The sequence below is a fragment of the Trichosurus vulpecula genome, chromosome 9 (genome assembly GCF_011100635.1).
Source record: "Trichosurus vulpecula isolate mTriVul1 chromosome 9, mTriVul1.pri, whole genome shotgun sequence".
NCBI lineage: Eukaryota > Metazoa > Chordata > Mammalia > Diprotodontia > Phalangeridae > Trichosurus > Trichosurus vulpecula.
The window spans coordinates 163,066,621-163,079,387 of record NC_050581.1 but is presented as its reverse complement, the minus strand read 5'-3'; the positions used below and the strand labels follow the sequence as shown (position 1 = coordinate 163,079,387).

The 12,767-nt window shown below is 38.7% G+C and overlaps 1 pseudogene; it reads right to left on the bottom strand.

The window, feature by feature from the left end:
• The window catches only part of LOC118832283, a 102,859-nt pseudogene extending 90,531 nt beyond the window's left edge, over positions 1-12,328 (bottom strand).
• Between the last annotated feature and the right edge of the window lie 439 nt (positions 12,329-12,767).

Sequence of the window (12,767 nt, the reverse complement as noted above, 5' to 3'; positions counted from 1 at the left end):
TTATTTTAGTATAATTATATATTTAAAGAAAGTATTTTTAAAAACACAGAAGACTGAAGATACAAGTTATATTCTGAATGTGGTGACATTTTGATTATTTCTGATATTACCTATTTTCCCTTATGTCAATTAGAAAAAAAAAAATGTTTCTCATCCGCTTCCTCTGAGAAAGCTTTTATTTTTCTTTGCACGTTAGCAAGCAAACTATTTTTTTTTCTATGAACTACTGGATAAGGTAGATCCATATAAAGTCAAGTTCTTGGGTGTGTAGGGTATCTCTGGAGAATGGGTCAGAGGGCTAGTCATAATTGCTCAGCATTTTTCAGGTGGCTTCTGAGATAGCCTCTACTGGCTCTGCACTTTCAGAAATTGAAGGGAGGGAGCCCTAATAGCTTGCCCTTCACTTGAAACTCTATTTAGCAGTATGTAATCATGGAAGTTTATTTGACCACTTGCTAAAAATTGCTTAATTCTGGGTCCTGAGACATAGGGTCTGTACTAGGGTGAATTTTGCTGAACAAAATTAACTGAAATAGAAAGTGGGATAATATTCAAAGTAGTCTGTTGATTTTGTTTTACTCTTAAAAAGAAAACCCAAATGCAAGAAATAGCAATTAATATATCAATGTATAATCCTCTCTTGTGGGTTTACTGAATATTTGGAAATGCACATTTTATCTGGCAGTTCTGAATTTGTTAATGGCAACATTAACTGAATAACATCTCAATGTCTTATCTAATTCCAACTCCCTTGAACCCAAAGTTACTTCTGTCCTTGGGTTAGTCTCTCTTATGCTCCTTCACTCCTCTTCTCCAGTAAATCATCCCTTCCGTGGGCCATATTTTCTTTTTTTAATTAATTTATCAATTTTTAGTTTTCACCATTCACTTCCATAAGTTTTAAATTTTCTCCCCCTCCCTCCCCCTTCTCTCCCCAAGATGGCATGTGTGACAACAATGTGACTTGCAGCTGCTGTGAGGGTGTAAGACCAATAACATAAGCACACAGGAGGGCTGCTAGCATAGGTCCTTTGATCTGCTTTTCTAAATGACAGCAACTTGAAAGGGGTCAACAATCTTACTTTAATCAAATATATATATATATATATATATATATATATATATATATATATATATATATATATATATACATACACACACACATACATACATACATACATTCACACACATATATACACATACATACATGTGTGTATGTATATATACATGTATATATGTGTGTATATATACATATACACACATGTACATGTACATGTACATGTACATATACATATACATATACATATGTGTATATTTCACTTAGTTCAGGGGAAAAGTCAGCACCCTGAACTTCAGAGAAAATACAAACAGAAATTGCAAGCAGAAATTATATAAACAGAGCAAATACAAATAGCAAAGACCAATAGACAGGGCTTCCAAGTGTCTGACCCAAAGCAATACATACTTAGTTACCAGAGAGAGAAGCACCAACATCCAGGTTCTTCAAATCCAGGGTGGGGGTGGGGGCAGTCCTTAAAAGCTACCCAGATGAACACTCTTCCAATGAGTGAGCCCTGAAGCAAAATGCTAACCTCAGAGTATATATACCCTTCTTCACAGTCAGAGGGCATCACAACCCTCATACCCAGGCTCATGTGACTCAGGCTTCCATGTGACTCAGGTTCAAAGCAGGTCACATAGGCCTATTAAGAGGAGGGGAAGATCTTAATTGTATTAACATTACAGCATACAGTCTGCTACGGGCTCTATGCATACGTTCCTATTAAACACATTTTCACATTAGTCATGTTGCATAGAAGAATTGTAATGAATGGGAGAAACCATGAGAAAGAAAAACAAAACAAAACAAAAAAAGAAAATAATCTGCTTCATTCTGCATTCTGACTCTAAACTTCTTTCTCTGGATATGGATGACATTTTCCATCATAAGTTATCTGCATTTCTTTTAGGTCCTTGCAATGCTGAGAAGAGATAAGTCTATCAAAATCAGTCATCACACACTATGGCTATTACTGTGTACAATTTTCTCCTGGTTCTGCTCATTTCACACAGCATCAGTTCATATCATTCTTTCCAGATTTTTCTGAAATCCACATGGGCCATATTTTCTTAGAGGCTTGCCTTCCAAATCATAGGATAGAGTCGATAGTCAGACAAACTATTCTCAGCTCACCCACTCCAGAAGATCTGATGATAACTTAGTTTAAATAGCTGTGTGTGGAAGATATTTTTTAGGGGTTAGGAAGAAGATTATTAAAAATCCTTTCACATGTATACCAGAAAGAATATTAGCAAAACTGACTCACTTCTCATATATGCCTCATGAATTCCTTTGCTTTATTCAAGTCCCTGCTAAAATCCTACCTTCTACAGAAGCCTTTCACAATATCACTTATTTCTTATAACTTCCCTCTGTTATTTCCTATTTCCCCATATGCAGTTTGATTGTAGAGTTATCCCTTCCATATCATGACTTTCCCCATCATGGTTTTGATATATCATGGGTCAGCACAAGAAATCAAATGGGAATTTTGGGAGTTTCACAGAAGCTGCAGACAACATGGGAAAGCCAACATATGACAAAGAAAAGGTTTACAAACTCAGAAATACATAAAATATCTGTATAGTATTGTCTAATATCAACCCAAATTTTATAATAAAGTAATAAAGAAAAATTATAAATTCAGACTTCTGGAGGTGGGTGCTGCAGAGCCAAGATGGCAGCTGGAAGGCAGAGACTTGCGTGAGCTCCCCCACAGGTCCCTCCAAACACCTATAAATATGGTTCTGAACAAATGTAGAACTGTAGAACCCATGAAATAGCAGAGGGAAGCAGGGCTCCAGACATTTAATGAGGAGGTGGGCTAAAAGTCTTCAATTCCCCCTGCTGAGGATGTTGCTTGGTCATAGACTAAGCCACCTTCAGGAATCTCGATAGGGAAATCCATCTCCATCCAAATTACTCTGGTTGATTTTCTCCTTCATGAGCTGGGTTACCCTAAGCTTCAATGGAGAGGTACAAATACAGGGGCTTTTTTTGTCCAGGATAAGAACTATCCCAGGCCAGAGTCTGTTTATGCTCTAGTTAGGTCTCCTAGTTGGGTTAGACCTCCCACCCAAAATTGAAGAGATTGTTTCTTGAGGTTTGAGAGTAATCTTCTCAGTCACTTCTGTCCTTCAGAGACTGACTTTAATAAGAGCTAGGCCTTACTGAGGAAATTGAGGAGAAAAGCATGGATCCCAATTTACTAACTGGTCATTAATATAATAGAATAATATTAATTTTTCTTAATACCCTTAGAGTTTGGGGGAGTGGCCCCAAGCCCTCTTTCATACTGGAAGAGGGACTATTTCACTACACTCCTTCCTCTAGCAGAATTGTGGATCCTGAGTGGGAAGGAACGACTGACTTGAGGATACAGCTATCAGAAATAGGTCAGTAATATAGGAAGCTTCAGTTCTTCAGTGTAGATTAGCTAACAAATCCTACTTAATAGGCCTGTGTTTGCCCCCTCTTTCCAAGTTTTGAGGATACCTTTTATGCCACATAACTGGAATAAAGTTGGTGGTATCTAACAAGATGAAAAATTTCTCTACTTTTCGAGCTGGAGATTTCATACTTTGTGCTGCTTCTGAATTATATTCATGTCTATCCCTTCCCACTCTAACTTTGGTGCACACACACATTCACAAAATGAGAGGGTTTTTTTTCAAATACCTTAATTCAAATTTAGCTAAATACTATCTGTAGAATTCCTTTGACCTACCAGCTTAGTGATACTATACAGAAAAGGAAGTACATAAGTCTTCCAGGATTTGTTCTTCATGAGTTCAAATGGGACCATTTCAAACTGCTCTTTTTTCTCCAAAGTGTTTATTAAAATCTCTTCAATAGTATAATTTCAAATTTTGATAGGCCTGGAAATCAAGCTCAATGATCCTTTTTTTTTGAAAATCTGGACAACATTTGAGCACATCTAGAAATGCAAATTTCAAATTCCATGATACTTCAGAGATCACTTACAATCACATCTGGCAGATCTTTCAAAGTTGTAGGATATTTTTCATCTTGGTAAGGTGACTAGAATACATCAAACCAATTAGACCTCAGCTTACTCCATCCCTGATTGTCTTGGTTATCAGGCTCTATTAGTGATTTTTCATTTGTTCTTTCCTGTCCAAAGCTCATTCTCTTTGCAGAGAAAGGAAGCAAAATAAGAATTTTATATCTCTTCAAGGCTCTCCATCATCAGGTACATAATACATGGTCATATCTTTTCATTTCTTTTCTTCATCCTACTAGTTTTATAGATATTGCTTTCAAAAGCTCCTTTGAACTGCCCTTAGTTAGGATCCTTCATCAACTTCTGAAATATTGGACTTCTGACATTATTCCTATAGACCTGTGCAATATGATTGTGGCCTACCCTATTGCCTGTCTTTGCTTCTGGCTTCCATATTTGTATTTCTTGTTATATAAATTTTTAATTTTTACCTCACCTACATTTCTTTTTAATTTTTGAGTATATATATATATATATATGCATACATACACATACACACATACACACATACATATACACATATACACATGCATATATGCATATACATATACACACACACACACGTGTGTGTGTGTGCATATGTTATTTATATACAGCACATTTCTGGTATGTATCAGCGCATGCAAGGCTTTCCTGGTTTTTCTGAGAGCATCCTGCTCATCATTTCTTACATTACAATAGTATTCCATCATAATCACATACCACAATTTGTTCAGCCATTCCCAATTGATGGGCACCCCCTCATTTTCTATTCCTTTACCCCCAGAAAAAGCTGCTAAAATATTTTTGTACACATAGGTCTCACCTACATTTCTTGATGTATTTCTCCCTTGGCCTCTACCTGGAAAGTTATCACTTATAATAAAGAATAAAAGAATAGAAGGCAAATGAAATTAACAAATTTATCTAATGTATAAAAAAAGTGTAGCATTATAGTCAGTATTCACTCCTACCCTCCACCTCTGAAAACAAACAAATGAAAACCACAACCTTAGAGGAGATACCTTTTCCTATCTCTTATTTAGGGCCACATTTGTTCATTATAGTTTCATGGCGTTTACCTTTGAGAATTCTTGTGTTCTTTATATTTATATTGTTATAATCATTTTGCTTATTATTTCCCTGGTTCTGTTCATTTCAATTTGAATCAGCTCGTGTAAGTTTTCCTGTGCTTCTCTCTATTTACCTTCATCATTAATTAAGCCAGTAAGACTCAATTTCATTCATTTAGCATAGCATGTTCTGTTATTCTCCAATCAATGGGAGCCACGTATGTCTTCAAAAATTTAAGTTGGTTCAAGAACAGATAATGATACCTCTCCCCCCTTTTACTCATCAGAATTTGTTTTTCTGGACTTCCAGGGGCGGAGCTTAGATGGCAGCTAGAAAGCAGTGAGCTCCCTGCTGAGTCCCTCCAAAAACCTATAAAAAATGGCTCTGAACAAATTCTAGAACTGCGGAACCCACAAAACAGCAGAGGGAAGCAGGGCTTCAGCCCAGGACAGCCTGGATGGTCTCTGGGTGAGGTCTATCCCACACGGAGCTGGAAGCTGGGAGCTGGGAGCTGGGAGCGGAGCAGAGAAGAGCCCAGCATGAGCTGATTGGACCAACCAGACCAAGAGCCAGGCGGAGCGGGCCCTAGTGCCCTGAATCAGTGAGCTGCAGCAGTCACCAGACTTCTCAACCACAAACACCAAAGACAACAGAGAAGGTTAGTGGGAAAAGCTGCAGGAGTGGAAAGAGTTCGAGGTTTGGCCACCACCCCCGGGGCAGCGGAAGTGGGGCAGCTACAGCTGCTGTTGCTTCTGGCCCCAGGCCCACCTGGTGGGAGGAATTAAGTGGCAGATCAGAGCAGGAGTGCACAGCCTGCTGAAGATCTAAGCCCAGTTCGGGTTGGGGGTTCTTGGGGAAGGAGGAGGGCTGGTGTGGCAGAGCTGGCGCATCCCCCCCAAATGGGGAACATAGAACTCTTTAGTCTACAAGCAGTCATACCCCGCTGAAAAACTCAAGGGTCAAGTTAGTTGGTTGGGAATATGACCAGGCAGCAAAAACACAACCAGATTCAATCTCAGACTTTGGATTCTTTCTTTGGTGACAAAGAAGACCAAAACATACAGCCTAAAGAAGTCAACAAAGTGCAAAAGCCTACACCAAAAGCCTCCAAGAAAAACATGAACTGGTCCCAGGCCATGGAAGAGCTCAAAAAGAATTTGGAAAAGCAAGTTAGAGAAGTAGAGGAAAAATTGGGAAGAGAAATGAGAAGGATGTGAGAAAACCATAAAAACAAGTCAATGACTTGCTAAAGGAGACCCCAAAAAATACTGAAACATACACTGAAGAAAACAACACCTTAAAAAATAGACTAACTCAAATGGCAAAAGAGCTCCAAAAAGCCAATGAGGAGAAGAATGCCTTGAAAGGTAGAATTAGCCAAATGGAAAAGGAGGTCCAACGGACCACCGAAGAAAATACTACTTTAAAAATTAGATTGGAGCAAGTGGAAGCTAGTGACTTTATGAGAAATCAAGATATTATAAAACAGAACCAAAGGAATGAAAAAAAATGGAAGACAATGTGAAATATCTCCTTGGAAAAACCACTGACCTGGAAAATAGATCCAGGAGAGATAATTTAAAAATTATTGGACTATCTGAAAGCCATGATCAAAAAAAGAGCCTAGATATCATCTTTCAAGAAGTTATCAAGGAAAACTGCCCTGATATTCTAGACCCACAGGGCAAAATAGAAATTGAAAGAATCCATCGATCGCCTCCTCAAATAGATCCCCAAAAGAAATCTCCTAGGAATATTGTCGCCAAATTCCAGAGCTCCCAGATCAAGGAGAAAGTACTGCAAGCAGCCAGAAAGAAACAATTTGAGTATTGTGGAAACATAATCAGAATAATCTAAGATCTGGCAGCTTCTACATTAAGAGATCGAAGGGCTTGGAATACGATATTCCGGAAGTCAATGGAGCTAGGATTAAAACCTAGAATCACTTACCCAGCAAAACTGAGTCTCATGCTCCAAGGCAAAATATGGATTTTCAATAAAATAGAGGACTTTCAAGCTTTCTCAGTGAAAAGACCAGAGCTGAATAGAAAATTTGGCTTTTAAACACAAGAATCAAGAGAAGCATGAAAAGGTAAACAAGAAAGAGAAATCATAAGGGACTTACTAAAGTTGAACTGTTTTGTTTACATTCCTACATAGAAAGATGATGTGTATGATTCATGAGACCTCAATATCATAGTAGCTGAAAGGAATATGCATATACATATATATATATATATATATATATTTATATATATATAAGTGATTGTGCATGTATGTATATGTGTGTGTATGTGTATGTATATATATGTGTATATATATATATATATATATATATATATATATATACATACAGAGAGAGAGAGAGAGAGAGAGAGAGAGAGAGGACACAGGGTGAGTTGAAGATGAAGGGAAGATATCTAAAAGAAATAAAATCAAATTAAAGGATGAGAGAGGAATATATTGAGAGAGGGAGATAGGGAGAGATAGAATGGGGTGGACTATCTCACATAAAGGTGGCAAGAGGAAGCAGTTCTGTGGGTGGAGGGGAGAGGGCAGGTGAGGGGGGAATGAGTGAATCTTGCTCTCATCACATTTGGCCTGAGGAGTGAATACCATACATACTCATTTGGGTATCTTACCCCACAGGAAAGAAGAGGGAAGAAGATAAAAAAGGGGGGGGGGGAAGAAGGAGGGGAGGGCAGATGGGGGTGGAGGTAATCAAAAACAAACACTTTGGAAAGGGGACAGGGTCAAGGGAGAAAATTCAATAAAGGGGGATGGGTTGGGAAGGAGCAAAATATAGTTAGTCTTTCACAAAATGAGTATTGTGGAAGGGTTATACATAATGATACACATGTGGCCTATGTTGAATTGCTTGACTTCTTAGGGAGGGTGGGTGGGAAGGGAAGATGGGAGAGAATTTGGAACTCAAAGTTTTAAAAACAGATGTTCAAAAACAACAAAAAAAAGTTTTTGCATGCAACTAGAAAATAAGATACACAGGCAATGGGGCGTAGAAATTTATCTTGCCCTACAAGAAAGGAAGGAAAAAGGGGATGAGAGGGGAGTGGGGTGACAGAAGGGAGGGCTGACTGGGGAACAGGGCAACCAAAATATACGTCATCTTGAAGTGGGGGGAGGGTAGAAATGGGGAGAAAATTTGTAATTCAAACTATTGTGAAAATCAATGCTGAAAACTAAACATGTTAAATAAATAAATTTTAAAAAATAAAAAAATTTATACTAAAAAAATAAAATAAACTAAAAACAAGAATTTGTTTTTGTGTCCTCATAATGCTGTTCTTAAAAGTTTTGCTTTCTTCCTGGACTGACTTCCTCTACAGAGTTTAAAGCCTTTTCCTGAACCCTTTGCTCTCTGCCAAAATCTAGGGTACACATTAAACAGTTTTCAGCTTCCCTCAACTCTGTCACAAATATTGAAATTCAGTGGTCAATTCCCAAAACCAAGTATCTCATCATCCCCATGCAGGTAAGGATGTTAAGGAAAATCAGGTCCATATTATCGGCTCCTGTTATTATTTCCTCAAGCTTTTGAAGGATGACATTTTCATTAAAATGAATCAAAGCATCTTCAACTCTTCTGTTTTGGAAAGTGATAGATAGTTCTAGCAGATATCCAGATAATTATAGGTCCCCATTGCTACTATATGAAACATATGAAACTCTAAACTGCTTACTTACCCACTTTTTTCTGCCAAGATAACCTGTAGTATACACTAACAAGATTGTTTCTGTTTCTGCCTCCTTTGATCTTTGTCTAAATGGCCACCAACCATATGTCACATGATTGGGTCCTAGTTGGTTTTACCTTTTTTCCCCCTACATAGGATACATTCTCAATCTGCAATGTTATTACACCCTCCTGCAATCAAGTACACTTTTTTTTCTAGTTATTTTCATTAATGTGTAACTTTCCAGAACCACATTTCAGATATAGGTCATGTCCTACCATGTTTCAGTGAAATCTAGAATGTCATATTTACCTCCTTTCCTTAGAATGTCTAGATCACACTATCTTTATCAATATTTTGTGAAATTTCCATACACACATGAAGCCATCTCTTTTTTTCCTCTTTTCCTTTTTCCAAGTTGTTGTGCCTTTCTTAAATTGTGTCCTCTGTGAATTTCTGCATGTTTCAATGGCCACGCTGTCAATATTTTATTTGTTCTCTATAGTAACTATCAAGACAGTTGCAATAAATTTTAAAGACCCAAGCACACTCCTCCTAAAAGATAATAGGGATTAGGAAGCAGTGATTCTAACCTATGATCATATGTATTTGAGAAGATGGGAGAGCTTAAAATCTGAAGAAAACTGAATTTTAGGAAAAGAACTCAAGATTAATCAGTATTTTTCTTGGCCTAAAAGGTATTATATTGGACTGTACCTCAGTTCTCTTTAATATAAATTTTCTTGACAATTCCTTTTTTCATCACCTATATTTATTAATGTATTCATCCCTTTCCCCTTACCAGGCAAACATCGCTCATTGAGATTAAAAAAAAAGCTTCAATAAAACAACATCCTAAAAACATCTAACATTTATGAAGTGTTCCAAAAGATAGCCCTCCTCCTCTGCAAATAAGTGTGTGGGGGGGTACAGGGGTGTTCTTATATTTCTTCTTTGTAGCAAAGCTTGGTCATATAGTTTCACAGCATTCAGTTTTGATTATTTTGTTGTTGTGTTGCCGTTACTTTATTTATATTATTATAGTCTACTGCTGTTCTCTTAAGAAATTGATATGAGTATCATTTGTTCCAATGTATACTCTTTGTAAAGGGAATATTCAGTCTAATTTGGTTGTTGGCTTCAATAAAAGAAGTCATCTGGATGTGTTTTTTTATCCTTTTAGATCTCTAATGAGACAATTTCCAGAACTTATTCTAATAAATGAACGCAACAAGTTCTATAGCTAATTTGGCAATTAACTACACTCTTTAAAATATGGGAAACTTCTCTCAGCTCCTCTTCCCTATTTAAAGCTATATTGAGAAAAGTACACAGGTATGTGTATATATATATATATATATATATATATATATATATATATTTATATATTTTTATATATATATATTTATATATACATATATGTATGTGTATGTATATATATATGAGAGAGAGAGAGAGAGAGAAACAGAGAGAGAGAAACAGAGAGAGACATAAAGACACAGACAGAGAGACAGAGAGAGATAGAGACAGAGAGAGATAGAGACAGAGAGAGATAGAGGATTTAAAAATGCAGGGTAAAGGCTTTCTTGTGAAATACAAGTGCTTTTCAGCCCCTTAAAAAAGAGACTGATCTCAATGACCCCCAACTCATTGTTGCTCCAAAAGCTCATTTCTTTAATGTTAGTATACTTCTACGTAAAGTAATGATGGCAGGATGGAGTAGTGAAGTGTGAATTGAATTAGGAGTCTAGAGATGCTCATTCTACTGCTACCTCAATCATCCATTCCAGTGCCACATTGGCCACATCATTTCACCTGTCTTCATCAATCAATCAGTTAACAAGGATCTATTAACCTCCAGCTATGTTCTGCAGGGGTGGGGAACCTGCAGCAGTGAAGCCTTGAAGCCACACATGGCCTTATAGGTCCTTGGGTGCAGCCTTTCGACTGAGTCCAAATTTTACAGAACAAACCCATTTATTAAGGGGATTTGTTCTGTGAAGTCTGAATTCAGTCAAAGGACCACACTTGAGATTAGATGGGCATGTGTGGCCTCAAGGCCACAGGTTCCCCACCCATGTTAGGCACTGGGGCTACATGTACAAAGAATGTAACTGCCCTTACACACAATGGCTTGTATTTTAAATAATGAACAGAAGGTCATATATATGTATATATATATATGTGTGTGTGTGTGTGTGTGTGTGTGTGTGTGTATGAATATATATATGTGTATGTGTGTGTGTGTGTGTGTGTGCGTGTGTGATATAAATAGAAAACTAACAAAGGCAAATATATAGAAACTAGTTTGCAAAGAAAGGATAGCAGCTGGGGTTGGGGATGGGGTCAGGAAAAGCCTCATGTATACGATGTTGCTTAATCTGTGTCTTAAGTAAAGGGATGGCCTCTCATGATATAAAGGTAAAGAAGGAGGGTCTTCCAGACATGATTGCCACCACGAAAGCATAGAGATGGGACATGAAGTTTCACATGTAATAAAAAGAGAGAAGGCCAGTTTGACAGGATTGTAGAGTCAGGAGAGTGAGTAGTGTCCAATATAGTGGAAACAATAGATTGAAGGCATTTTGTGTAGGGTTTTTATAGTTAAAGCGAACAGTTTATTTTTATCCTAGAGGAGACAAAAGAAGGTGAATAAGGGAATCACATGGTGAGATTGATGCTTGAGAAAAATGCTTTAGTGTCTGGAGTAATGAGATATTTGAGGCAGGGAGGACCAAGTAGGAGACAGAAGCAATAGTCTAAGGGAGAGGGGAAAAGGTTTTTATCTTAGAGAAAAGCTGTGTGAGTGGAGGGAAGGGATGAAGTGAGAAAGATAGTATGGAATTAGAAACAGCAAGGTTTGGCAACCATTTGGTTATGTGGGTGACAATGAGTGAAGCATCAAGGGTAATTCTGGTGATAAGCCTGAGAGCATGAAAGCATGCTTCCGCCTTAAACTGAAATAGGGAATTTGGGAAGAAGGGTGGGTTTGGGCACAAAGAAAATGAGTTCAGCTTTGGACATGCTATGTTTGAGCTATCTCAGGGCATCCAGTTTCAAATGACCAATAAACGGGGTGGACCCAAGATGGCGCTGTGAAAGGAAGAAACTACCAGAGCTGTCTCACAAATTCTGTCAGATATGTCTAAAAAAGCAAATCTGAGCAGATTTGAGAGAGTTAGAAGCCATTAGTAGACTGAGAGGGGTAGGAGCACCAGGCACGCGGATTGGCACCAGACGAAACCAACTGGGAACAGCAGAGGAATGCAGCCAGCACGCCAGTCTGGAAGGTTGCTGGGAGAGTGAAAACGCCGGAGCAGGAACAGGCCCAGGGTGGAAGTACAGGATACGGTTGCAAAGGAGTCCCGGGTCTCTCAGCCTGGGACTGGTGTCTGTGGGAGCGTAGAGCTTGAGACCAAGGAGCAGCAAGTCTGGAGGCCACCAACCCACAGTCTAAAGATTGGAAACTTACCTTCGTGAACTTCTGGGAGCCATGATGGCCAGGTAAAATGGCTCATATCCCCCCCTTGAATAAACCCAGAGAATAACACCTCAGGAGAAACAGAGGAGAATCCCCCCAGAAGGGGGGATTCAGTAGCGAGAGAAGTGAGGGAGAGGTGCCTTCCTGTAGTGGCAGAAGGAGACTAGTGCAGGAAGAGAGGTGTCCCAGCAGGCCCTACCTCAGCAGAACGAGAGTAACAGAGCCCCAGGGGGTGGAGCTAACCAACATCAATGCCAAGACCCCAGACTTAGCTTTGCGCAGCCAGGGGAAGTGGAAGACACCAGCACAGACAAGAGCTGAGACCACCCATTCTGTAGAACAGTCCTGGGCAAGAGGAGACCCCCCCAACAGTCAGACCACCCCTCCCCCACACCTCACAAAACCAAAGGCCATAGCACATAAAGCTACATCCCAACACAAGAAACATGGGAC